Genomic DNA, 27,417 nt, shown 5'->3' with positions numbered 1-27,417 from the left:
TTCAGAGAGAGTGAGAAGCATCTGCATATGATATGTCCTTTGGTGCTGTTATGGTACTAATTTATGGTACTAATAGGTCAGGAGCATATCTTGAAGCCTTTTCCACACCGAGACGGTAAGCAATAACTTGACTATTCATGTAAGTGACAGCAAAGCACTTAAATATACATTTAAAAAATCTGAACTCTGTACCCAATTAGCTTCTTTGTAATCATATCCCACTTCATCCCCACCCGACATCAGGGGAAATATGATGGCGGGCAAGTCAGAATTTAGACACAATGGTCTTTCTGATTGCAGTTAAACGACATATGAACAAACATATGAGTATGTGGACATCTTGCTAGAACCTTCCCTGGCTTTGGAAGAAGCTATGAAGTGAGGGGTCCAGAAATTTAGCTTTGCTAATTTTACAGTAAATTTGGTTCTGGTTACAGATTTGCACCGGGATCTCTGGTGTGCAGAGCAGGGTTATCTCAGGCAATGCAGGAGAAGTGACATTTGGATAATAGATAATGAAGATGAGGAGGGGTTATGGAAGATTATGATAACCTGACTTGTTCTGTTAACTCTGAGTAGTTTGATGCAAGTAGATTAAAGAAGAGAATGTGCTCAAGGTTGAGAAACAAGACCTAGACAACATCCTCATGGGGGTGGCCCATGAAAGGTCTTTCATATTAGAATCCAGCATTTAAGTTTTATCCTGAAAGACAGCGAGATGGGGGTGTGTGGGGGTGTTGATTAATTTTCAGGCTATGAATGACATTGTCAATTTATGTTACTGAAACTTACCCTCTCTGGTAGTGGTTTGGAGGAGGCATTTTTAGGGTCCCTGACTAGACAAATATTTGGAAGTTAGAAGGCTGTTTAGGTGGCCTATTAAACTAATTCATTGGTATGGACAGACAGATGTAAGTAATACTACTAATGAAGTGAAATCTGTGGCTTGTCGTTAAGTAGGTGGGCGAGGGAGGATCAGCGTCTGGGCTGAGGCATGGGGCTTGTCATTCTACCTTCGTGACCTCGACCCCCCTACATCTCTATACACAGGTCTTATCTCTGCTTCTTGGAACCTTCTCCCTTGGTGACAAATGATACCAAACTTGCCAAATTCCCTTCTACTTCCACGGTCCCCTCCTTAGTCTCTGACAGGCTTCTCACTTGACCTCTAAATGTTAATATTAAGAGGACACTTCTGAGCCCTCTTTATTTCTGTCCCTACACTTTGTTCCTAGTTGGTTTCAACTTTTCCCTTTCCATGGTTTTAAGGATCATGTACATTCTACTAAGTCATAAATATATCGAGAGAGAGGAAGAGGAAAAAGTCCAACCCTCTTCCCTGACCTGCAGACCCTCAATACCTAACTACACACCATCTCCTACCAAATATCTTAAAATCATTGTATGTCCAAAATGGGCACAACCTAACCATTGAGACCCCATTTATACCCCTTCCTTTTCTCTCCTCCCTTTATCAGTAAATTTGGTCATCATCTACCCAATTACTTAAGCCACACTTGAGCTCATTTGCTCCTTCATTTACTCCATCTGATCCTTTAAAAAAACAAACAAGCAAGTAGAAAACATCATTCAATCATCATTACCATTATACCGCAAATTAAAAAAAAAAAAGAACTGCTTACCAAGGTCAGTGAAACCTTATAAGATCTGACCCAGGCCACTTTTTTTTTCCCTAGATTAGGGCGTTCACACTTGCCATTCCCTCTGCCTGGAAAATCTTTCCCCTCACTTTTCATTCTTCAGGATACTGCTTACATGTCAGACCCTCCTTCTTCATTCTATTTTAGAAAGCCTCCCACCTCTGCCCCTTATTCTCTATCTTAGCACAAGAGTATTTTCTTCATAACCCTTGCCCTTACTGACAAGTTATAATAACAATCACATTTTCTATTATTTTTTCTCTGCATCCCACACTGAGCTGTGATATCCACATTCTGAATGCTCAGCCTGCTCTTTATGGGGTTGAGAGAAAATAAAATAAAAACAAAATAATAAAATAAAAATAAAATAAAATACAGTCTCTTTGTGTAAAACAGTTTGTCATGCTATAAATTTTATTGATGCCATATATAAAACTATCAATTGTGCTGTCTAGTGCTAGCCAATTATGACTGCTAATTTTTATAGAGTCCTTACACAGATATATCAATTATATTCCTGAAAAGGAGAATTAAACTCTTTTAAAAATTCTGGAAAAAAAAAAAAGAGTGGTTGTCTCTGGGCTATGGAATGGAAAGTGATTTTTTGTTTTCCTCATTACATTTTACTACATAAATTGCATTTAACTGTATTGGTCACATGTTGCTTCTGTAATCAGAAAAAATCAGAATGAAACCAAAAATTTAAAAAGACACAAAAGAAGTATTTGCTCTGTGGAGTATTATCATGTAAAACTGGTTTTTAAAAGAATTTTACTATCTGTGTTTTATAACATCCATGTTATCACTTTCATACACGGCGGCACACATGTAGAAAGATGAAGGGAAGCCAAGTACTTCTAACTTCTTTTTTATCTTGTCTGAGCTAAAGGTTTTCATTTCTAATGTTTGGCCTTTTAATTTTTTTTATTCTTATTTCTCCTTGGTTTTCTGAAAGAGAAGACCTTTAACATTTATCCCACAAGACTTCAAACTGATTTAAAAGGCACTGGGTTGGGTGTACTTGCCTTTCTGCCCAGAGGGTGTAAGCTTTTTCTTCGGCAAACTCCCTGCTGACTTCCCAAAATAGCAGATAGTAAATGTGGCTCAACATGTTTTCAATCTAAACAGATTTATTTATGTGGATTCATAGATGAGTCATGTCTATACTGTTATTTTACTCTAGAGCAGTTGGCAAGGCAGTAAAGAGCCATTATTTTGACCGTTATTCTATACACTCAGATCAAAAATGCCTTTCCATTTTAATAGGCATTTTTAATAACAAGAGCCAAGATTTGTAGGGCATTTCCTGGGTGCTAAGGATTCAGTGCACCTTTATAAGTTAGTTGTCATTGTTCACGTTTTACAGTTAAGGAAATCAAGACTCAGAGTCTAAATCACTTGCTTAGAGTCTCCGAGCTGGACAGGGCTTTGCCCTCACTGGCTATCCTCTTTGCTCACCATTCCTATCCTGTTAGCTTCAGTTATTTTCCCATTCTCCCCACCCTCCCCTGACAGTTTCCTTCAGACTTCAATCCCTAAAATAGGAAAGAAATAAAAATAAAGCCATACCAGTGCAATGACTCACTTCTGAGCCAAGACTAATTTAACTCTAATATTGCACAGCACATAAGATTAATTTTGAGATGGCTTACATTTCCCCCAGTGACAAAGCATAATAAAGGCACTTTCTTGTGGAAATATAGCTGCTCCTAAAAAGTAAAACATACAAACAAACAGAAAGTACTTTCCCTGTTCTGATTACCCATTTAGAACTATCCAAGAGCACATTAAGAGAAGTCATTCTACCATTCCCTTTCACCACTTCCTCCACCTGGAAAAACCACATGAGTCACAACCATGAGTGCCCTTTCATCCACAACCTTCTTTCTCATGGTTTGGGTGTGTGCTTTTACTGGAAAATATTCTGATAAATGCCAGCATTAAATATTCAAAATACATTATTATTTAAATAACAGAACATGATGAATATCATCCAATAAAAGCCAAGAGAGAGCAATCAAGCCAGGCAGTAGTCAGCACTTAGAGATTCACAAGGTCTCTCTGATGTCCATGTACTTCTTGCAAGAAACACTGTGATTTACACTCAAAGAAGTTGCCCTGAGTAAGTCTTGGTAAAGTGGTAGAGAGGAAAGAGCACTGGGCCTGCAGAAATTGCAGAGCCATGGGCCAGTCATCTGAATGTTTTTGAACATTGTAACACAGAAGACCAGGCTTTTGACTCCTTGAAAATACTTTAGCACTTCTTGAAAATAGTATTTTATCAGTTCTTCCAGTGTTAGTGTAACAGAGATAATTTTATTATCTATGGTCTTAGTCTTCCAGGGTTGCTATCACAAATAGCAAAGATTGGTTTCCTTAAACAACAGGAATTTATTTGTCTCACAGTTTTAGCATCTAGAAGTCCAAAATCAAGTAGCATTCTGGTGGCTGTTTGTCAGTGTGGCAGTTTAAAATTATTTTATGAATCCCCCAAAGAGAAAGATCATGTTTCTTAAATAATCCATTCCTGTGGGTGTGAGACCTTTTCAATTAGACTACGTCAGTGAGGCGTGACTCAGGTTGAGTCCCTGCCCTCTTGCTGGGTCTGATAAAAACAGAGACACAGGAAAAGGGCACCATCGTTTTTGATCCTGAAATGTGAGAGAAAGTATTCCAGTTTCAGCCACAGTGGAACTGCAAGGAGAGAAGCCGCCAAGAAGCTCAAAGACCTGAGGTCCAGGGAGAGAATGGACATGTCTGAAAACTTGCAGCTGAACTCAGGAAGAAAGTGGAGCAGCCAACACTGACAGAGAAGGCCTACTAAAAGATAATCTCTATGCCTGGTTGCTCTTGGCTGAACTTTCGGAGATGGTACCTTCTGGAGGGAAAGGCAGAGACCTTGACTGAGTTTAGCAGAGCTTAGCAGCTGCCTTGCTTTACCATGTGGCAGCTGACTTTGGTGAGAATGCTTCTCTGCTGATGCCTTGTTTGGACATTTCATGGCCTCAGAACTGTAAAATTTACCCCAAATAAATCCCCATTATAAAAGCCAACACATGTGTGGTACTTTGCATCAGCAGCCCCTTGGCAAACTAAAACAGCCGACAATCCAAATTTCAGTCTCCACCCCTGTTACATGGATATCCGTCTCCTTCTGCCTCTAACTCTTCCTCCTGCTCTGTCCAATTTTCCTTTGCTCATAAGGACTCCCATCTTGTTGAATTAAGGACCCTTCTAATTCAGTTTGGTCTCATCTTAACAAGCTCTTAGAAGATCACATCCACAGGATGGGGATGCGGGTTAGGGCTGGGATATGTGGGGGACATGATTCTATTCACAATATCCATGCCTTGGATATGAACTGGATTTGTGAAAATTCTAAGCTTTGGTATACATTATTTCAGAAGCAGATGATTCACAATAAGGTCTTAAATACCTCTTCTGTGATGAAGATATTCTGAAAGGTAAGAAAATGGACTTTGATATTGCTAAAAAAAAATTGCCTCTTCCATATGTAAAAACAAGCAAACAGCTGAAAGTTATATTAATAGGTTTGGTGAGTGAAGTGTCAGAGTGGTGAAGGCAATGGATGAGGAGAAAGATACTATGCCAACCTCAGAGAAGTTACTTGACTTCTCCAAGCTTTAACTTACTCACATGTAAATGAGGATAATGATACCCATTCTGGTGATGCTGATGTCAGGGCAGGTATCATTGTTGTGAAGATCAAATGAGATGTTTTATGTAAAAGCTCTTGAAAAATACTGTTTCTGGTCCAATATAAGGCACTATTTAATTTCACAGCAGTAACTTCCAGTCAGGAAATTTCATGAAAATATTATTCAAGAACTCAATTTAAAAAAACAAAAACAAAAACAAAACTGTACCTGAAATGTACTTATATAGTTTGTTTTATATTCCCAGTACCCAAATAGAAATTATTTAAAATTTACTTATATTAAGTTCATTTGCACTATATTCCTAGAAATACATTTATTTTTCAAAATAACAGAGATACAACTCTGTTTGGATTTCAACAGGATCACCGTGTTTCCAAGAATACTTACTTACCAAGTTAAGAATTATTACAAAATATTGTTTTGGTGAGAAAAGTAGGGGATAGAGATTAGACTGTATCATTACAAATATCTCAGTGTCTCATCTCTACATGTAACAAGATTTTCTATTTCTGTCAAAAATAGACCATCTAAATATGTAAAATATTTTGGGTGAAAAAATAAGGTATAAATCATAAAAGAAAGTAAGAGGCAAACAAGTCTACTCAGTCTAGAGTCACAGTTTGTCCTTATACTGACCTTCTACAGAACATCTATTAATTGGTAAAGCTGGTCAAGCTGTTTGATCTCAGTGAACACTACAGTGACTTATGCTTACACTGAACATGAATCTTGCCCCCCTCAGAGGGAGAATTAGGGCAAATGCTCCAGTGCCCAAACAGATTTGGGGTCATGGAAACAAAACTGTTTTCTGGTCCCTTTATGTGTAATTTGCATCTTGATTCGAAATCATGTCTAAATGAGCTGAAGCACTCCCCGACATCCTCCTTCCGACCTGAATCCAAAAGAGAGAGATCGAGTTCTCTCTTCTGCAAGTCCGAAAAAAAAAAATGGCTTAGAATTATCCACTCTAAACTCAATATTTAATTGGTCTATATCTAATAATTCTATGGAGCAGACTAATTCATTTGGTTAAGTAGGAGTACAAGGGCAATTTATCCTCAGAGGCTCACTGCCTAAAAACTGATCATGACGGAAGTTTTTCAGAGATTTTTTTTAATGCCCACACGAGCAATTGCTGTCGCCCCTTTAAGAATATTCCAGACTAAATCATCACAGCCATAATGATAGTATTTGTTGATCATTATCCATGTGCCATAATGTATCACAGTACCAAGTACTTTGCATATAATATCACATTTGGTTCTCACAACACCTCTAAAGGTGCAGGTACTATTATTATCCCCACATGTGGATAAAGAATTTGAGGCTTAGATTGGTACCTTGTCTAGGGGTAAAATGATTGATTCTTATCCAGATGGTTGAACTTCAGAATTCTATTTTTACATTGTACAATGTAGAATTGGGAATCAAATTATTCATTTATTTACAGGATATGGGTTATATCAACCCATTATTATATCTTAAACAAACGTTTGTGCTGGCTTAGGAGGTAGCTTAGGAGGCAGGCCTTCCTGTGCTGACCTCCATTAAGAGCAGGAGGTGGCAGATCCTCATTTCCTGAGAGGACACTGATGCTCTCTCCTGCTGAAATGCTTACACAACTTCACTATGGTGATAACCTTGAAATATTTGTTCTTTCCAATTATTTCAAAAGTTTGGTTTTGAGAAATATTTCTGGAGGATTGCCTAAAAGTTATACATTTCATCTATTCTTATAGTTTAGATTTGACTGCTGGAGAAAACCAGACCAACAAAAAACTGTGAATTTAGGCTAGCCTATTGGTCCTCTATGAAATCTCTTTTACTGAATTGTCAACTTGGCATAAATTGAGGAATGTTATGAGAAACATACTCACAACAGCATTTTTGGTGGTATGTTGTTCTGGTTTTTTTTCACTTGATTTTTAGCTTTATTTGGGAACCATGTAAAGGCTTTATATATACAATAATATACAACTTTTTAAACAGAAAGAAATGAAATCCAACCCCAAATATGGGAAAAAGTGCAAAACAAATAAAATTAGCACTATATTAAGCTAGTAGTAATGACAGAGGTAAAAGTTTGCTGCATGTGACTTTAGAATAAATGATTAAGAACTAAATAGACACAAGGACATCCTAAACAGCACTCCAAAGACTTATTTTTAATAGTTATATTGGTATTTTGGGTCTATCATTGGTACTTTGTCAGATAAAGCAAATAAATAATATATAAGTGACTACACAGCTGAAGTTTACAATGTGAGAAAAGACTGATATCAAGCTACATGGTTAAGTCCCATTTGAATAGGAAAGACCAATGTAAGCTTTTGTTTTACTTTTTTTATATTTTAACTTTTTTTCTTTATTCTTATTTTTTTAATGTTACACTCAAAAAATGTAAGAGGTTCCCACATACCTCCCCCCTACTCCTCCCACATCCACAACACCCCCACCACTGCGGCCCACTCATTGCACTTGGTGAACACATCCCGGAGCACCACCGCACCACATTGATAACAGTTCACATTGTCGTTTACACTCTCCCCCAGCCCATCAAGTGGGTTATGGCAGGATATATAATGTCCAGCATCTATCCCTGCAACATCATACAGGGCAACTCCAAGTCCTGAAAACACCTCAAATCACATCTCTTCTTCCCTCTCCCTGCCCCCAGCAACTACCATGGCTACTTTTTCCACATCAATGCTACAATTTCTTCCATTACTAGCCACAGTAGTTCCATAGAAGAATATCAGTAAGTCCACTCTCATCCATATTTTATTCCTCCATCCTGTTGACCCTGGGATGGTGATGTCCACTCCACCTCTATATCAAGAGGGGGCTTAGATTGCACATGGATGATGGATGCAGTTCTCCTGCTTGCAATTGTAGGCACTCCCTGGTGTAGTGGCTGACCATCTTCACCACCCTGTTAGCTGGCCTGGGTAAGTCCAATGAACCAGAGGGTAGGAGTTGCATGACTGCTAAGGCTCAGGGTCCAGCTGGCACATGGACAGTCCAGAGATTCAAGTTTCCTGAGTGTACACCAACCCTAATACCAACCACAGGTTCAATAAAAGTGACAGAAGACACATGTGTAGAAAGATCACCTCTGAATCCAACTCCATCTTACTCAGGAACACAAATTCCAACAATGGCACTGAATTCCAGAGCCATTTGCCATGACCATAGAACCTGTGGATCTCCATAGCCCTCAGGACAACCAGTACCTGGGGTTGTATCTACTTTGGCTGTCTCTGGGGTCCTGCTGAGGTGTGCATAAGTGCAACCCCTCTGATAATCTCCCAACTATTTTTTGAAGACTCTTAGCCATATAAACTCATTTGTCTTTGCCATTTCCCCCTTTTATTCAAGGTCAAAAAGCAGTTTTTAACACATGATCCTACATGTAGGCTAAGATATTCTGCTGGGGTATGTTGTTTAGGGAGTTTTTCACCTCATCACTCAGTATTTCCCTTATAAATGCTCAAGGGAAAATTCCCTCTTCATACTTCTGTGCCTGGGGTGGGAGGCAGCATAAAGAACAGAAAAAAAATATTTCTTTCGGAAATTTAATGTATTATTTGATGGATAATGTGAATTATCTAGATGTCTCATTTTTTCTTTTTTCTCTGGCCACTTAGAAGCAACTTAAATATATTACTTTTGTAGAACATATGACATTAATTTTTGTGTGTTAATTGCCCTTTCAGTCTTTTCTTACTCTATCTTGATTTCCTGTTTTTCTGTTTTTCTATCTGAATGTTGACTTCAGTTTGGAGCTGTATGTACTCCACAAAAACATTTTCTTAAACGCAATCCATTCCTATGGATGTGAACCCATTGTTAAGTAGGCTCTTTTGATGAGGTTACTTCAGTTAAAGTGCTGCCCACCTCAATTAGGATGGGTCTTAATCCTATTACTGGGGCTGTTTATAAGCAAATGAACTTCGGACAGAGAGAGCGAGCGAGAAAGCCACAGGAAGCAAGGAGGAAATTCAACAGAGCCCACAAGAGTATAGAAAGGCCAGGAGAGGCTGCCATGTGCATTGGTATATGACAGAGGAGACAAGGACCAAGGATCGATGGCAGCCAGCCCCAGAATTCCACAGTCTTTGGGGAGCAAGCATCACCTTGATGATATCTTGATTTGGAATTTTTCCTTGCCTCAAAACTGTGGGCTAATAAATTCCCATTGTTTAAGCAAACCCATTGCATGGCATTTGCTCGAGTAGTCTATCAAAATTCATTCACTACAAATTTCTGATCATCTCTTCTCTCAATGTGGGGCCAGCTACATCATTCACTAAATAGAGTGCAAAATGAAAATGCAAGTCTGGCAGAAGCAAGCAAGTCAATCTCCCCTTTCCACAACCCTTGTAGGTCATGTATTCCCCCAGAGCACAAGGTTGCAAAGAGTAGGCACCCTAGAACCTGTCCCAGAACCTGTCTTGGGGGGGGGGGGGGCCGGCAGAGATGGCCTGCATGTGAGGGAGCACCATTTTGCCATCAGACTTCACTTACAAAACATAGTTCCAAGAAGAAATTTGTAAGTTTTTCCAGATGGCAAAGACAAAGCACTAAACCCTTCTGGCCATGGGGCTTTTGGGATTGCACAGGTACATACCCAGGAAGCCAGAATTTCCTCCACCCTTCCCAGTTCTCCCAATTCATCTTCTCATTCTGGCTTCCTCCCACTTCCAGCCTACCCTGGAATTCATGGCAAAATATTTCAACCCCGTACTTGTTTAGTCTCAAATTCAGCTGGTGTTCCTCCTACCATCAGCTCTGGGATGCCCACTGTTTTTGAGCGGTCCAAGACAAGAGGAGACAAAAAACATTTAGCTTCTGGCATCACTCCCTTTCCCTCTAATTTCCCAGAATTTATTATCAGAGGTGTCACCTGCTTTCTCCATGATCTTTCAGCATCCTGAGATTGTAACTCAGATAATTTTGGCCATAGCTACTCTAGCTCCTCCCATATCTTGGGCTTCAGTTTCCTCATCCTGACTGAGCTTTAATTTTTCCAGATACAAGGTTATATTTTTCAGTGATGAAAAGCAAAGCAAACTGCGAGGTGACCAGCTCCACTTTCTGTCGTCTGTTCATTGCCAGTCATCTGTTGATATCACACCGTGTTCCTGAAGTGGTAACTTTTATTCTTTTTCTTATCCAAAACACAACTAATAAAACCAGTTCTGCTTTCCTTAAAATCATTAGTAAGCCCAAAGCCTATTCTGGACTTTAGCATTCCTGAAACTGTTTTTAAGTTTCCATCACTGTTTCAATCACTGATCTTGGTTTGGTGTTAGGCTTTCATCTTCCTTCTGTAAGGTTTGTCCTGCTTTGAGTCTTTTATGGATCCCAGAAAATTATATTCTTAGGCTAACCCATTCCTTTAGTTAAGGGCCTTTGTTTAGATTGTGGGGTCCAGGGTCGGTTCTAATTCTTTTACTGGAGTCTTATGTAAATGGAACACAGAGAGAAAGAGTACTACTACCCTGCCCTGAGAGAGAATACTCCAGCACCACCCACAGCTGGAGAAAGGCAGAGAAACCCAGAGAGGCTGAGAGAGAGGCCAGAGACTGGAATCAGCAGAGCAGCTGAAGCAACAAGGCCCCCAGAAGGCTAGGCCAAAGGAACAGCTTTGGTGCAGGTGGTCAAGGTCATACCACACAGGAACTACGGCCTTCGGTTTGTGAGAATGCCTCTGATTAGGGCTACTAGGCTTGGAAACAAAAATACAGGACACCCAGTTAAATGTGAATCTCAGATAAACAACAAATCCTTTTTTCAGTATAAGCAAATTTGGTGACATCCTTGTACTAAAAAATTATTTGTTGTTTATTTGAAATTCGCATTTATTTGGGTGTCTTATATGCTATTTGACAGCCCTACTATAATAGAGCTAACTTGGCCTCTGACAGTTCAGTCTCATCTATAAAATAAGAGAACTGGATTTTACAAAATTCCCTTCTTAACTTGGTTTTGTGAGTCCAGTCTTTTTACTTATATTCTCAGATGGCAAACCTGAGAGGTAGTACGACTTCACTGTAATAGTGGGAATTAGAGGAAGACTGCCTGGCTCTGACTCCCAGCTCTGCCACTCACCTGCTGTGTGACTTAGCAGATCACTTAACTTCTCTCTGCCTCAGTTTCTTCATCTATAAAATGGAGCTTATAGGAGCACATGCCTCATAAACTTAGAGCAAGGATTAAATAAGTGAATAAGTAAAGTTCCTTAATAGTGCCTTCCATAGATTGTGCACTCAGTAAATTCTGGCTACTAAGAAGGGCATATATCCTCTAGCCACAGGCCACACTGGTCCTAATTGTCTTCACCAGTAATGGGTAGGCTCATGTGTCAACTTGGCCAGGTAACGGTGCCCAGGTATTTGGTCAAGCAAGCATTGGCCTAATTGTACTGTGAGAACATTTTGTGGACTTAAATCATCAGGGAGTTGATGGCTTCTGTGGCTGATTACATCTACAATAAATTGAAGAGATAGCCTTCAGCAATGAGTGACACCTCATCCAGTCAGTTGAAGGCCTTAAAAGGAGAGGTGATTTCAGCATTCAGAGAAAGAATTCCCATCTCTATTTCAGATAGCCAGCTTCTCCTGGGGATTTCTTTGAGGCTTTTCGTCAGGGTTTCTGGCTTGCAGTCTGCCCTAAGGAATTTGGACTGATGCATCCCCAAGGTCACATGAGAGAGTTTCATAAAATCTCTTCTTAGTATTTAAAGATACCTCCTGTCAGTTCTGTTTCCCTAGAGAATCCTGACTAATCCAATACCCTCTGCCAGATTTTCATGTCTCCTGCCTTGCCACCGGAGGCATTTGGGATGGTGCTACCTAAAAATCATTAACTGAGGATGTAAGCATGTCACCCTGAGTTCTGCAAAAATAAATATTTCACCTTCACATAACAAGTCTATCTACATCTAAACCCATGATTTCCCCATATGATAATGAAATGTGCTCTATCTCAGATCTTCACTGTAACTTGTAAGATGGCAGCAACTCCTACAGCCGCCCCTATCTCTTCCTAGCAAATCTACATTTCTACAGCTAACAGCAGCCAGGATGAGCATGACCTGAAGGTGGAACCTAGAATATCCTATCATGGAGGGCACAACTAAACCAAGGAGAGACTTTGGTTGGCTAATGAAGAGCAAGTGAAAAACAGGTGCCTCCTTTCCTGCTTTTCCTGAGGGGCTCAGGTCCTAAGGTTCACACACTTCCACTCAGTTCTTCGTGGTGTCACGTCACCACCAAGGAGTAGTATTTTTAAGGAGCAAAGCCCCCTTTCACCCTCCCTCCCACACTTGCCACCAGGTACCACATCTGTTTGAAAATACATTTGTTTTCCCTTTCTAAAGCATTTAAGACCCACTGGGTCACCCCAGCAATTTGGGTCTCCCAAAGAAACAGTTTTTAGGGCTAAAATGGAGAACAATGGCTTGCTTCAGCATTAAAAAAAAAAAGTTGGAGCAAGATAAAAAGAAGTGATCCTTAACCCTCTAATCTTCAGCCCGCTCTCACAAATCCAATGTGATGTGAGAAACCACCTGGGAAAACCCCCCTGTTGCCATGGAGACTGTGAAATCCTGAACTACTCTCAAAGGCTGTCATCACTTCATGCCTTTTTTTCTGAGGCCATGTATTTTTAAACTGATAATGTTAGGCTGGCACCAATCTTGGGTCCAGATAGCTGAGTTTTCTGTTGTGGATTGCTGCCTTTTTTTTTTTTTTTCTTTGTAAACTAAAGTGACCTTAGTTTAAATATATGCCTAATGAGAAACACACAGAACACAAAGTCACTCACCTGGATAAATAAGCTTTAGGCAGACAATAAAGCCTTTAACAGGTTATAAAACAGTGGGTAGCATTCTCCCATATTTAATGGTTCAAGGAAGAGTATCCTATCCCTGCCCTCTTTGCTGGCCTCACATTCTCCTGCTCTCAGGTGGCAGCTAGAGTTTAAAGGCCATTGAATGCTGTGAGATTTCCCAATGTGGCCCAATTATACACACACCTGTGATCAATTATTTCTGCTGCTCTACTGTTTGGGGAAAAAAAGACCCCAAATGCCCTGCCCCATTTAACCATGGTAAGATGGCGTAGAGCTTGAGTGTGCATTGGACTATAGCCTACATCAAAGAGATACTCAGAGGCAAACACCGGCAAATGCCTCTTTGAATCACTCCTGCCCTCCTACACAAGCCCGCTTGTGTGTGTGTGTGTGTCATTTGCCCATACCCTTTCCACAAAAAATAAAATCCCTGAAAAATAACTTATTTTCATCAGAATTACCCAAAGAACTCCAAAATCTCAGGCTTATGTGCTACGGTATGACAAGCGTAGTCAGGAATCCCATTCACCTAAGAAGGAAAAACTATTTCATCAAGATTATAAATATGAGGCAAGTGTTTCACATGGATGCTTCTCTGCCCTTTAATCAAGTAAAAAAAAAAACATGTATTCCTTCTAATGTTTGTACTTATAACATCCTCAAAGTAGATATTTGATATCACTGTAATAAGGACATTCTAATTAGTATGGAATACTTGGCTTTGATCAGACAACTCTTGCTAAATATTTTCCTAAGAGAAACATAATTTACAATAGCTTACTGGAAAAGATATTTTTAGGAACCTGATTTGAAAATGTTCCTATCCTTGATTGGATAACTATCTATTAAGGTCAATAATCCAATTCTAGCATGAATAATAATTAAGATTGAATACAGCATTAAGAATCTGAAACATGGTCCCTTCCAAAGTATGTTTTATGGTGACAGCTATTGTGATGTTATAAAGCCCTAATCTGCCCTATTAGAGCCAAGACCTCATTATCGGGGAGGCGTGGCACAGAACTGTTACTATAATCTTATTTTAGCATTAACTCAGCTAAAACATGACTGTACTCCCAGAGAGGCTGTTATAGCCAGGTTCCAAAACACAGATACCTGAATTTTTGCCAATTAAAATCCTCAGAACTTAGAATGAGTAGGAATAAAGAAATGCAAATGGACTGACAAAATCATAGGCTCTGGCTTATAAATAGCTTGAACAGGAATTTTGATTGGCTAAATTTAGCTATCATGCAGTAAGAATTTAAAATTAATCAGTAGCTAACCTAACTAGAATATACACAATGGAGTCAACTTTAAGTATCTCAGATTTGACCAAATCAAAATGCATTGACGTTTTTAAGGTTGGAACCCAGGGTTTCTTTGGCTGATTCCAGGTCTGCTTATGTGCCACTGGCCTAGAGAAAGCACTCCCATCTCACTGAGCGTCTCCTCCCATCGGGAGTCTGAGGATAGTGACAGTTACCTCCCCATTTGCTGTTTATTGACTTGGATGGGTAAAAGTAAAAAAAGACCTGAAAAGCTACAGAAACAGAGAGCATGACCTAATGACAGGAATAAGAGGAACTAAAAAAAACAGGGATATGTGAAGATATGTCCCACATTTTCAGAGTGGGCAGGTACTTCCAGAAACACTGGTTGCTAAGTGGTAGCAGGAGTTGATACTCTAACGTCCACCAAGTAGATCCTTTATCGAAGCAAGTTTTTGCCCTGACAGATTGGAGAGTAGGATGGAAAATCACATTACAAGCCCTAGCCAGGCTTCTTGAAAAGAGAAAAACTCTAAGAAAGAAAGACTTCCTAAGGAATGTGTGCAATGTCGCAATCACCTGCTAATGATAGCAAACAAAAACCTTCCATCAAGAATCCGAAGCCCCTCTCTGAGGAGGTAAGCAGTGCTATCTTTCTTTGAATAATAGCTGTGAAAGTTGTGAATGTTCTTTTCAGAGCTTACTCATATTCTTTTCTAAACTGGAAACTTTTTAAGGATTAGGGCACAGCAGACTTTAACTGCAGACTTTTAAATTTTGGGGGGAAGGGAAAAGCATTGTCACACCCATTAGGTAGTCTATTTAAACCCTCCTTTACTCCAGGATAGGGTTTTCATTTCCTTTATAAAACTCTATACAAGACATTGCTAAAATGGGATTCATGTTTCAATTAACAATTTGACCAAGGTTTAAAAAGTGGTTGAATAGAGCAAAAAATGAAGGTTTCAGGATATGCAGAGAAATGCATTGCACAGCTTCTCTATGCAAATAATTAAATGTTTTCCCTATGCTAATAGTAATCTACTTAGCGTGCCCCACACAACCTTATTTTGATTTCTATGGTTGGCAATTGTGGCAGAAATGCACACATTTCAGACAAGATTAAAATATGAAATTATGATGATAACATTATCTTCACAAACACATTCTCTCATTTCCTGTAGCTATATCCACTTTGCTATTTAAATCATGTTTACAGCTCACTCCTATAGCTTCTTCCTAATTTATACTTGATTTCTTACCAAATAGCATTTTAAAAAGACTGAGCATAACCCAAAAGGCACATGCAAAGGAAAACTGCCAAATCTTAAGAGGGAATATCAATCTGGGAAACACAGAACTTCCTTGTAAAGGTAGAACCATCGAAATCACATGGATAGGAAATAACAGATTCTTGAACATAAAATAGACTTGTGAGAAACTAATTGCTACAGATTTTATAATGCCCAAAATAAAACATGGGGAAAAATCATGAGCATACTGTAACGCATAAAATCTTGAAACTTGTGATAAAATACTTAAAATATACACTGGAAGGTTGGAGCTTGTCTTTAATGTTTAATTCTTTAAATTATTTCAAACAGCTAACCATATTTGTGGCATCACATTGAATGGGGTGTTGAGAGGGAGACAAGAAACAAAAATAGACCCTGTTCTTCTTTGAAAAATTTATATCCCAGAAGGTGCATTTTGAGCAGCACAGGATCTGCAGGGTGGTGAAATAGAAAAATCTTCTTTTACAGATGCAGAAATGGGGGCCAGGATAGATGAGGAAATTTGGCCAAATAGCCCCCTTGTTAAAGGGAGAGATTCAGAATCTTCTACCACAAGGCCTCTCTGAGTAGGATCAGAGGCTGCTATTTTGCAATTATCACAAATGATTGTTTATCACTTCAGTAGTTTGAAGGAGGCATATGGAAAGATTGCATTCCAAAGTCTTGATCACTAAAAATGCTGTGGTTGAAAACTGTAATTACCAACTCTCTCAGAATCCCTTGGTACCTCCTCTGGGATTATTTGCATAAACTCCTTGCCTGTGGCATTTCCTGAAAACAACTCTCCCTGCTCTAACAGTGTCACACACTGAAGAAGTCTTCCTAGGTTAAGATGTTTTTGTGTTTTCAAATAAGCTTTTGTTCCCCAACATCTGAGTTGCTGTGGTCTTAAAAAGGTAGAGTGTTGTTTCTCTATACCCAGTAAAGCCCTTTGTGTGAATTATATCACTCTAAAGTAATCAGGTGTACTGAAGAAGTGTAAGAGGGAGGTGTCTTTAAAGCTAGTTGCAATCAGAAGTTGACTGTGGTGATAATGGGTCCTGAAGGAGAGGAACTTCAGCAACCAGACAGAAGAAGAAAGTAGAACTCACAGCAGATGAGTTTCAAAAAACCTAGGGTTTGCTATCAGTGCAGCCAGAGTTCAAATTCCACTGTATGTAGTGAAGGTCAAATGAAATAAGGGGCCGATATCAGTGGACAAAATGATATCATTATAAATTATGTAAAGCCATGTAACCATCATAATAGGGCTTGGAGAAAGGACCAAATAAAAGTAAGGACTTGGAGGGCCTAGAAAGAATTATTCAGTGGTTTCAACCACTATAGAATAAACAGAACCGTCTGAGAAATGTCCATTAAACACAATCTTACACAGCGTCTTCCCCACCTCCCAAGTCACCCACATCATACACTGGAAGAGATTCTGAATGTTGGACAGTAACAGTCCAGGGAGAAAAAAGACAGGCTATCCAGAATGTAGGGAATCCGTGGGGAAAGTGTCCCCCTTTAGACCTACAGAGTTGTTAGCAAAGACGTGTTGAGCCCTAGGGAAAGATCCTGATGGGCAGAGCCTGTGTTTTCCCAGGGCTTAGCGTTTTGCTTATTTAATAAATGCCTAGTAGCTTTTTTTTTCTTTATTTTTAAAGAGGCTTTCAATTACTTAAGTATTACATAAAAAATACAGGGGATTTCCATATACCCCACCTTCTCCTCCTATCGCACTTTCCTCCATTAACATCTTTCATTAGTGTGGGACATTTGTTACAATTGATCAACACACATTGAAGCGTTGCTACTAAGCATGGTCTATAGATAATTTACTTCTCTTCTCTGAACGAGTATCTCCCAAACATGGCATGGGGATGCCATGCCCCTTTCCTTGCAACTCTCTGTTCCAAGTCACACACACACACACACACACACACACACACAGTATTCACACTGACTATTCTGAAGCAAGCCCCCCCCATTCAGAAAGAGACCATTAATTCTTTATATTAATTTTACTTATACTAATAATTGCTTAAAGCCAATTTGCCTCCTACTTTCCTGTCTCATCAGCAAGGGATATCTAACTCACCTATTATAAATGACCCATGAAAGTTTCTGAGCTGAAATTAACCTCAGCTTGACTCTTTAGTCACCTTGCCATGGGAACCTCTTGAATAACCTTAGTGGATTTTAAATCAATGATGTACACACATATATTTCTAATAAGTAAAGCACATGATGATTTCCTGAGAAAGTCCTGACTCAAGTGTTTATCCAGTCAAGTACAGCAAAGCAAACATGCAAACATAAGCACTTCCATTGGTAAGAGGACATGCTTTTTTTTAAAAGGGGGCATCCCTAAATACTCAATGACTTAGTCTTAAAGGGAAGAGTAATCGATTTTAAAGTTTTCTTCACTCTTCTGACTGTGGCATGTAATAAATGAGCTCAAATGTGCCTTGAATGTTTTATTAGGATTTCCCTTGCATCAAGTTTTTACCTTGATGAGCATTCATAGCAGGTTTTTCAGGTTCCTTCGCATACAATCTAATTACAAACTTTATGCCAAAACAGTGACAGGTTGCAACAGGTATCAAATTACACGGGCAAAATCTTAGCACACTTTTCTGATTGATGCAAGGAACAGTTGACAGGGAATGCAATATTCTTCATATTCTTCCCACGTCCTTAATACTCCTGAGGCGTGAAGTGGCGTCTCTTTACTGACACACACCTCACTCGCAGCCCGAGGATGCTAGTCTTAAAGGGTAAATGGATGCCATCATTTGTTCTTTTTTTTTTTTTTTTTCTATTCCCTTCATCACTGCTTCAGGTTTTGCTGCCTTGGAGAGAAGGGTCCTCCTGTGTTACCCATTGGGAGATGTTAGATCAGTTTTCTCCTTTGGGATCTCTGTGAAATGGCAAAATCTTCCTTGATTTTCTCTCCTGTCAAATTCTTCAAGGAATGGGCTGATATATCTTTTCCCAAAGGACAGAGGTAAAGAATATAGAGTTTACCATAGACTTCCACTGAACTTTCATCATTTCTACCCTAAATCAACTCCCTTTGGAATCTAACAACTATGCTAAATTAATTTCCATACTTTTTCTCCAACTCCATTACTAGAACATTTTCATTTATTCCTTCTGTTTATCTGTTGAGTACCTATGGCAGGGGTTCTTAACAAGGGGTCCATGAGCTTGAATTGAAATTCAAAAAACATTATTCTTGTGGGGGCGTGTTGCTGAGGGTGTGATCTATTTATTAAATAATACGCAGTGTAGTGTGGACTTAGTAAGGAGTCCCTGGTTTTCACCTGACTGGCAAAGGAGTCTGTCTGAGGTAAAAAAAGGTAAAGAACCCCTGACCTGTGATGTGTCAGGCATTCTTAGAAGTGCTGGAGATACATAGGTGAATAAAACAACAAAGATCAATGTTCTCTTGAGCTTAATTCTAGTAGGAAATTCACATCAAGTCAGGTGATAGGTAAAGGTTACAGTAGAGTGAAGAACTGAGTGAATGAATGAATAAATAAATGGATTAACTCTGTTTTCAGAATTGAGACTATAAAAATATGAATTTGGAGTGAGAACACTTAGGGATTTGCTTTCTAAGACAATATATACCATAGTATAGGAAAAGTGAAGTCTTCCCACCCTATTTTATGTATTTATTTTTTCAAGTCACAAAATTCCTAAGAGATTTTTAAAATGAAGGCACAGTCTACTCAGTATGAATAATTTCAGTGCTTTCTATAATCAATATTGATTATTAAAAGGCAAAACTTATATATGTTTATCAGTAGGCAGTTAGGCCCCCTGAGTTAGTAGTTTTGATGTAGATGTAATCCCTCATTGTTCCGCCAGGTTATACTTTGGACTAGAACAGTGATTCTCAGCCTTGGCTACATGTTAAAATAACCAGGGAGCTTTGGGAAGAATGATGCCTCGGTCCTATCCCCAGACATTCTGATTTAATTGGTCTGGAGTGAGGCCTGGGCACTGGGATATTTAAACCCTCCCCAGGTAATTGTAATGCACAGCCAAGACTGAGAACCACTGCTTTAGAACATTCTAATTAATCCATCTGCTTTCCCAGCAGGACTCCGAGCCTCATGTTTTGCTCATCTTTTCCAATACCCAAGAGCTGAAGAGCATCAGGCTGATGAGTGTGGATAGCTATCCAATTCAATTTCTGAGAGCCTGTGATAATGGGGAAACATTTATTTATAAGGTGTAACCCCAAACTCAAAATATTTACAATTTCCTTTTTAGCAGGTAAGCATAGGGTATTGAAGTGAAGATATAGATATATAGACATAAAGATTATAGACATTGAGCAACTGGATTGGGATTGTGTCTCCAAAATGGGAATGGATGTTTGTGGGGATACTTGTTATATGTCAACAGGCTGATACTGATTTCATTTATTTCTTACCACAGTCTCATAAGGTTGCTATTATTATCTTACAAAAAAGTCAACTAAAACCTAGTAACTCACACAGTCATACAGCCAGTGAGGACAGAACTGTGACTTGACTTTGGGTCTGTGTCACCCCAAAGCCTGCTTTCTTCTAATCATAAGAAATACTCACTGTGTATTGGTAAATACACAGGTTCTAAAAGAGTTCAAGGAACAAAATCATGCACAAAACACAAATTTACTTGTCTCCATTGGCTCATTTTTTTTCTAACAATATACTCACAAGGTTTCTGGAAAATATGTTCCTATGCTAACTGAAATCCAAAAATTAATCGTCTGCCTTCTTTAAAGTGCCTTGATCCTAAGTGACCCATTAAAACGAGTAAGAAACAACCTTCCAAACAAGACACTCAAGATTCTTTTTAATATGACAATGTCCCTGTTCCACATTTCCATTTGGTTGCCATACCTACTCTTGCTTTATTTGGTTCTCAAATCTAACTCTCTTTTAACCTCTGCAAGAATTATCAAGAGCTGTGCCAATTCACTGACCTTCCATCCAGTCACTTTTTTCATGTGGATGACAATGTTATTAAAACATCTGTGAAATTGAGAATGATCCCATTCTTTTTCAGGCTTGTGGTCCCTTTTCATTGCACTCCCCATAAAGTATCAAATACTCAGAGACTCTTATCTGTCATGAAAATATTATGAACCTTAATCTTCCCTTCTTGGTCTTATTCTATAGGTTATATACTCATGTCCACTCTGGGGAATTTGCTCAGTTTTACTTTTGACAGTATGTCTCTCTCTTCTGTTTCTGAACCTTCAAATCTTCAGCAGAATACTAACTTGATAGGCCCTTAACTTGGTTTAACCAAATAATTCCTAAGAACCTATTTCTTAGGTGAGGCTTTCTTGGGCAACTTAAAAAAGACACAGTGCATTACACCAACATACAATTCCCATAAATTACCCTCCACTCGCAAATCTGTGGTAGAGCTGGTCTTAAGCATATGAATGATGCCATACGAATTGTGAATGTATGTTTTTGCCCCCACCCCTCACCAAGATCCTCATACTTGGCACAAAATTGGAATATCTGTCAGAGATCCAGTGGGTAACAGAATTCAACCCAGATAATTCAATTGAGAGAACTTAATGAAAAAACTATTCACAGACCATCGGGCAAGGTTAAGAGGACCAAAGGGGTATTAAGATTCTTAGAGACTAGAAAGAGTAGGAAGACCTGAGGGAGCAAGAAAACTAAATATTGATCCCAGAGCTCAGTGGGACCTGGAGCCCTAGAGGAGGGGCGGCCTGGCAGGAGAGAACTCTGTGGAAGAGCAGCTCTACTGCCTGAGGCCTGCCAGGGATAAGGCACTGTGTCCCTCCCTCTTCTCTCAAATCTTCTGCCAGTGACTCTAACTGGTCAACCCCAACAGGAAACCAGCATGCAAGGAAGCTGTGCGATATTGCCTTTAAGGTCAACCTCTCAGGATCAAGATTAGATCAGGGACGATAGAGAATGGGTGAGGAGCAAGCAGGACTGGGTCAAAAGGAAAATAATCAACACAAACACTTCAGCATCACAGCAACTGGCAGAGTGTTAGGCAGTAGAGAAATCATTTAACTTTGATTTAACTCAACCATAACCTCCAGTGATCACATGAATTTATGTAAATTTTCTAAGAGTATCTGATCAAGGAGGCATTGATTTTTGTGGGTTTATTTACCATTATATCTTTCTCATCCCTAACAGTGCCTAGAACACCACAAGTGGCCAGTAACTAACTAAATTTAAGTTAATATTTCATTTCCTCAAAAAAACATCTGTCAGATACTTTGCCAAGGTTTGGTGAAGAAGCAACCAGCTAAGATGAGGGTTTGTGACAAAACATGAGTCAGCAGTTTAGTCTTGCTTTTCTACTTCTGTGGAGTCAGAAGTAGTCAAGGATGACTTCAATTTATAAATGCTGATTCTATAAATGGATTATGACCATATGTTGATACTAAAGGCTACTCTGAGATGGGAGAGTTAATTCCTGTCATCTCTGGCTCTGTATATTCTCTAGCTTCTATATCCTATTTCCCAAATATTAAACTACAATGCTCATTAAATCCCCAAACCTCCTACATAAATGGAACTTGCTGGCAATACATATATTCAGAATTTGAAAACTATTTGATATTAATAAATATTTTCAAGACCAGCCAATGTACATCATAAATACATGTTAGCTTTAATTATTACTAAACCTCTTAAGGTACAATCACAAAGTTTTTAATTAAATCTTTACTCCCCTTCTGTACTAAGCCTGTCATTTACTAGTTCATCAAATATTTAATGCTAAATATAAGTAGGATTTCTCTAATATTGTAAACTATACATCTTGATGATACATTGTGTTTCTTGTTTATTATCTCTCTCCCCCCTACCAACCACCTCCTCACTCCATCTCATAAAATGTAAGTTGCAGGACAGGAACTTTTGCCTCCTATGTTTGATAATGTATTCCAAGGAACTAGAACAGTTTCTGACTCACAATAGGCAAGCAGTAAATACCTCTTACACAAATGAAAGAGTTCAGTGTTTACTCCATCAGAAACATTGTCCTAATTGCAATGGATACTATAGTGGAAACGTATAGCTTCTACCGTTAAAATCTTACAGTTTAGTAGAGAAGAACAAGGGTTTGATTCTGAGTTATCACCTAGTTCCTAAGAGAAGAGAGAGAATGAAGAAGAAAATCCAGAAGAGAAAATAAAAAGGAAACTTTGCAAAAAGTAGATGAAGAAAAGGAAAAAGAAAGAAATACTATTTAGTTATTTGTGTCATAGTCTGGAAACCCTAAGTATTGACTTAGTATTCAGTAGTTAGTACTGTACTGTCAAGTCATTGTGTTCTGTGGTCCTCAGATGTTTGGCATCATACCGAGGCACATTCTTACCTGCAGTCCTGAATGTCCCATATTCTCACACCTCTGTTACTTCAACTGCTTCCTCTGTCTGAATCCTCTTCCTCGCCCCCACTTCCCTCTTCCTTAGCAAACTCCTATTCATTCTTCAAAACCAGCTCAATCATCCTTTCCACTATGAGAGCCTCCATGCTCATTGGCCATATCAAGACCAGTCTATTCCTATGGTTGATGATGATGATGATAATAATAGCACACATTTCTTAAGGACTTACTCTATTCCAGGCACTGTTTTCATTTATTTCTCTTTGCTAACCCCTTAGAGTTTAGAGGCACAGAATTTAGGATTGCCAATTTTGCCAATGTCTACTGTACTATTTCTTGCATGTATCTTCTTACTCCATTAAATTCTCAGGTGTTGAGGTAAAGAACCACAATACTGATTGCTTTGTATTTTCAGATCCCGGTAGAGTACTGGACATTTAGAAGATCCATAATAAATATTTATTCAATATTTTGATAAGTATTCTTTTGAACCCCTAGGTATCTCCTGGTTTTCAACTCCTCCGCCTCTGAGCCATTTGATAAATTATTTTACACCAAGGTTAAAATTGAAAAATTCTCAGTGATTTGTCATTTGAAAAGAGAGTTATAATGCTTCGCCTGAAAGGAATGGTAGAACTTTAGGTTAGTGTTCACCCTAGAGGTTCCTTTAGGAGAGGGCATTCTAGAATCCCTTGATTTACATGGTTTAGTTGATTCCCTACAGGTTCTGTAGTTCAGAGGCATCAGAGTATGGAGTAGTAGCCCCAAGTTAGAGGCAACTTGTTTACTCTGCTTTCCCACCCCCAGGATTAGAGCCTAAATTTAATTAAGGTAGGTAATATAAACCTATATTACAACTATCAGAGGAAATGAAAACTAAAAGATTCCATGTTTTAGAGGAGAGAGATGGTAGTGAGGACCTTTAGTTCCTTATCTCAATAAACAAAGAAATTTTAATTTCAATAACAATAAAAGCAGCAGCAGCAAAACAATAATAAAAGCTAACATATAATACAGTGCCTACTTTGTAAGGCATTATTCTTAACATGCATCCATTCACTCAATCCTCCCAATAACCTTAACCCCATTTTCCAGATAGAGAAATTGAGGAACAGAAAGACTAAGTGATTTGTTGAAAGTCACACAGTTAGCAGCAAACAACAACAACAACAAGAACGAGACAACCCCTTCCCCCAGCCACATACACACAGGCTAGCACATACAAAGTAAATAATGGAAACAAAAGGACAAAACTAATAATGTAAGGTTAAAGTTTACATGTAATAAAGGAATAGACACTAGAATACTGTATTTTAAATGCTGATGTTTATTAGATCTAGAGAATTTGGAAGAGAGTAATAATCCTGTCATCAGCTAAAATTTTGACATTTTGTTCTTCATGGATATTTTTGCATTAGTTTTAATTTTTAAAGTGCGTTAAAATATTTCTCTTAATTACAGAGTTGCTGGCACTCCTTGAAATTTTGTACCCAAGGCAAATGTGCCTAGGTCTGACCATGTAGAACCAGACACAGGTGAAATGAATTTAGACTGTGTGGTATTAGGGAGAGCATTCTAAATGTGGTGACCAGTTGACCATGAAGAAGATTCACAGAATGTAGAATGAGAACTTAATTACTTGGGATGACCAACCCAGAAAGATCAAAATCCCAAAGGATAAGTACTGGAGTGGCAAGCTAATGACCTTTTGGACTGTTCTTATCTTGAATTCCTATAATTCTTGTAATATACTTTCTTCCTTCATAGTTGGGAGCGAAAGAAAAAAGTGATCTCTAAGTGAAACTGAAAATCTCCTACAGTTAGAAATTGAAAGTAAAAATATTTCAGCTCTAAAGGAAGAATTTTAAATCCAGTTTTAAGAAATTGATTATTAGGGTTAAGAATATTCCAAAGGACCACCAGGACAACCAAAATTTCTACTTCTTTTTATACCTGCAAGTTCTTCTAATTTTTAATGGGAAGAATTCCAATTTGATAATCAATGAAACCTAATAAAAGAGAGAGACCTCTTTCTCACAATATCTTTGTGTGTATGTACATACATATATAAATACCTCAAATAACATTTTAATATTGACCTAAATGAAAAATACCTAAATATTTAAAACTTAGATATCTCAAGAACTTAATTTTTGTATTTCCTGAAAATCTGACCTAAAATTATCTATTTCTTTTGTTTGTCAGTGGTCATTTTATTTCATGATAAAGTAGTATCTGTTGGGGAGAGGATGTAGCTCAGGTGGTTGAGTACCTGCTTCCCACGTATGAGGTCCTGGGTTCAATCCCTTGTATCTCCTAAAAAAAAAAAAAAAGTAATACATGTATTAGCCAGTCAAAGGTGTGCTCATGCAAAATACCAGAAATCTGTTGGCTTTTATAAAGGGAATTTATTTATTTTTATAAAAGGTATTTACAGCTACCAGGCCATAAAGCATAAGTTACTTCCCTTACCAAAGTCTGTTGCTATGTGTTGGAGCAAAATGGCTGACAGTGTCTGCCAAGAATTCAGACTTCCTGGGTTTTTCTCTTCCTGGGGCTTGTTTCTCTCTGGGTTCAGCTGCCTCCTCTCTCCACAAGGCCAGATGTAGACTATCAGGCAACTGGCTCTGTCTCTCTCCCCAGGCTCAATTTTCTCCAGACTCAGCTGCTCTTCTCCTCTATGTGCTTACTTCCTGGGTTCCAGCTCAAAACTCCCAACTCTGTCCTTTGCCATGTCTTTTCTATGACATGGCCCAATCAAAGTCCCAGTCATAATTTAATCATTTAAAGTGATAACTCTGACAGACAGACCAGTTTGCAAACATAATCCAATAACTATTTTTGGAATTCATAAATAATACCAAACTGCTACACATGTTTATTCAACAAAATTCATATGAAACCAAAAAGATGGGGTGATTTTTATTTTTTACATCATATCTATTTTCGGATTGGTTAATAAAAATTGACATTCCAATGGCAGATGGATATATTACCTGATAAAAGAAGGACTAAATTAGGCAATTTCTGGATTTTAGAGAATACTAAAATCATTTCATTCTAAAGTAAAACAGCTATACTACATTGTTTTTTGACTGGAATTACTATGCTACATTTTCCTTACCTACAAAATAAACTTTGTTTAAATCAGGTAATCTCCCTGATTCTACAAAACAAGAGTCTATCAGCTTCAGGGGGTATAAAATATTTACCTTTGAAAGTAACTACAGTCAAGGTGAAGAAACCAGTGCACTGGGGAACAAGCATGGCTTTCAGTAAAAAAAAGTGTTGTGCTGAATTAAGGGCGGGGAGGAAGCAAGATTGCAAAAGACCCTCAACCTTCTCAACCTTCTCTATACTGCACATGTAACTTCTTTAACTGTGTACTCTCAATAGCTTAGAAGGAAAATAAATATTTTATGTGTGGTTTTTTTTAAAGGAACTGTATAAATTTTATATATTAAAAGTATTTGTGGGTTATGACTTCTAGGTAAGATATAAAGTTGTAAGAGAGCGTCATATCCATCCTAACAAGGCAAAGTTGCCGGAGAAGCTATAAAACTGTATGTTTTTTTAAAAAAATAATTATAGAATTGAAGACCCGGATATATCTAAATGAACTAAATTCCAGAAAGTGATGAACCCTTCCTCAAAGGAAAAGAGACATAAGACTGCTTTCATCCCTGGTGGAGGGTTGAGATGAGCAGAAATTAACCATAGGTGTGAAATAGGAGAAGCCAGTCTAACTTTTCACACATACGGGCTGCCATGTTGCATTGGAAACCCAAGGAAACCCAACTACAGAATGAGGGTCCATGCACCACTCACATCTTTACCTTAAGGTTTCTACACAGCAATAAACAGGAATGAACTACTGATACATGCAACAAAATGGATGGCTCTCACAAACATTATATTAAGCAAAGGAAGGCCAAAATAAAGAACGTGGAAAGTGATTATTTGGGGGATTGACTGCAAAAGGACACGAAGGAATTTTCTGTCATGATAGATATGTTTTATGTATGTATCATTTTAAAAGATGGATGCATAGGTGGCAGATACACAGCATTTTATTGCATGTACTTACATAAAATAGTAAAAAAAAAATGTGTCTGGTCATCCTAGCAGGTGAATGTTACAAAAATGTTTTTCAAATTATTTTAAAATAACTTATTAAACTGCTTTTAAAACTATTATATTATTTGCTCTTACTAACGTGGAAGAAGATAGAAACTTTAAGTTAAAGGGACTTGTTTTATTCTTTAAAAAATGGCAT

The 27,417-nt window shown here is 38.3% G+C and overlaps 2 long non-coding RNA genes across 3 annotated transcripts in view; one reads left to right on the top strand and one right to left on the bottom strand.

Moving 5' to 3' along the window:
* Positions 1–27,417, bottom strand: part of LOC131278561 (uncharacterized) — a 37,883-nt gene that overhangs the window by 9,327 nt on the left and 1,139 nt on the right. For both annotated transcript variants that reach the window (XR_011648919.1, XR_009185928.1), the window contains exon 2: positions 25,414–25,457. This is a non-coding gene — a long non-coding RNA (uncharacterized lncRNA). The remainder of the gene's footprint in view (positions 1–25,413; positions 25,458–27,417) is intronic.
* Positions 14,642–27,417, top strand: part of LOC139439054 (uncharacterized) — a 130,487-nt gene continuing 117,711 nt past the window's right edge. The window contains exon 1 of the long non-coding RNA XR_011648920.1: positions 14,642–15,107. This is a non-coding gene — a long non-coding RNA (uncharacterized lncRNA). The remainder of the gene's footprint in view (positions 15,108–27,417) is intronic.

The sequence above is a fragment of the Dasypus novemcinctus genome, chromosome 5 (assembly GCF_030445035.2).
Source record: "Dasypus novemcinctus isolate mDasNov1 chromosome 5, mDasNov1.1.hap2, whole genome shotgun sequence".
NCBI lineage: Eukaryota > Metazoa > Chordata > Mammalia > Cingulata > Dasypodidae > Dasypus > Dasypus novemcinctus.
The sequence above is the reverse complement of the archived record's forward strand: the minus strand, read 5'-3'. Positions and strand labels throughout refer to the sequence as shown.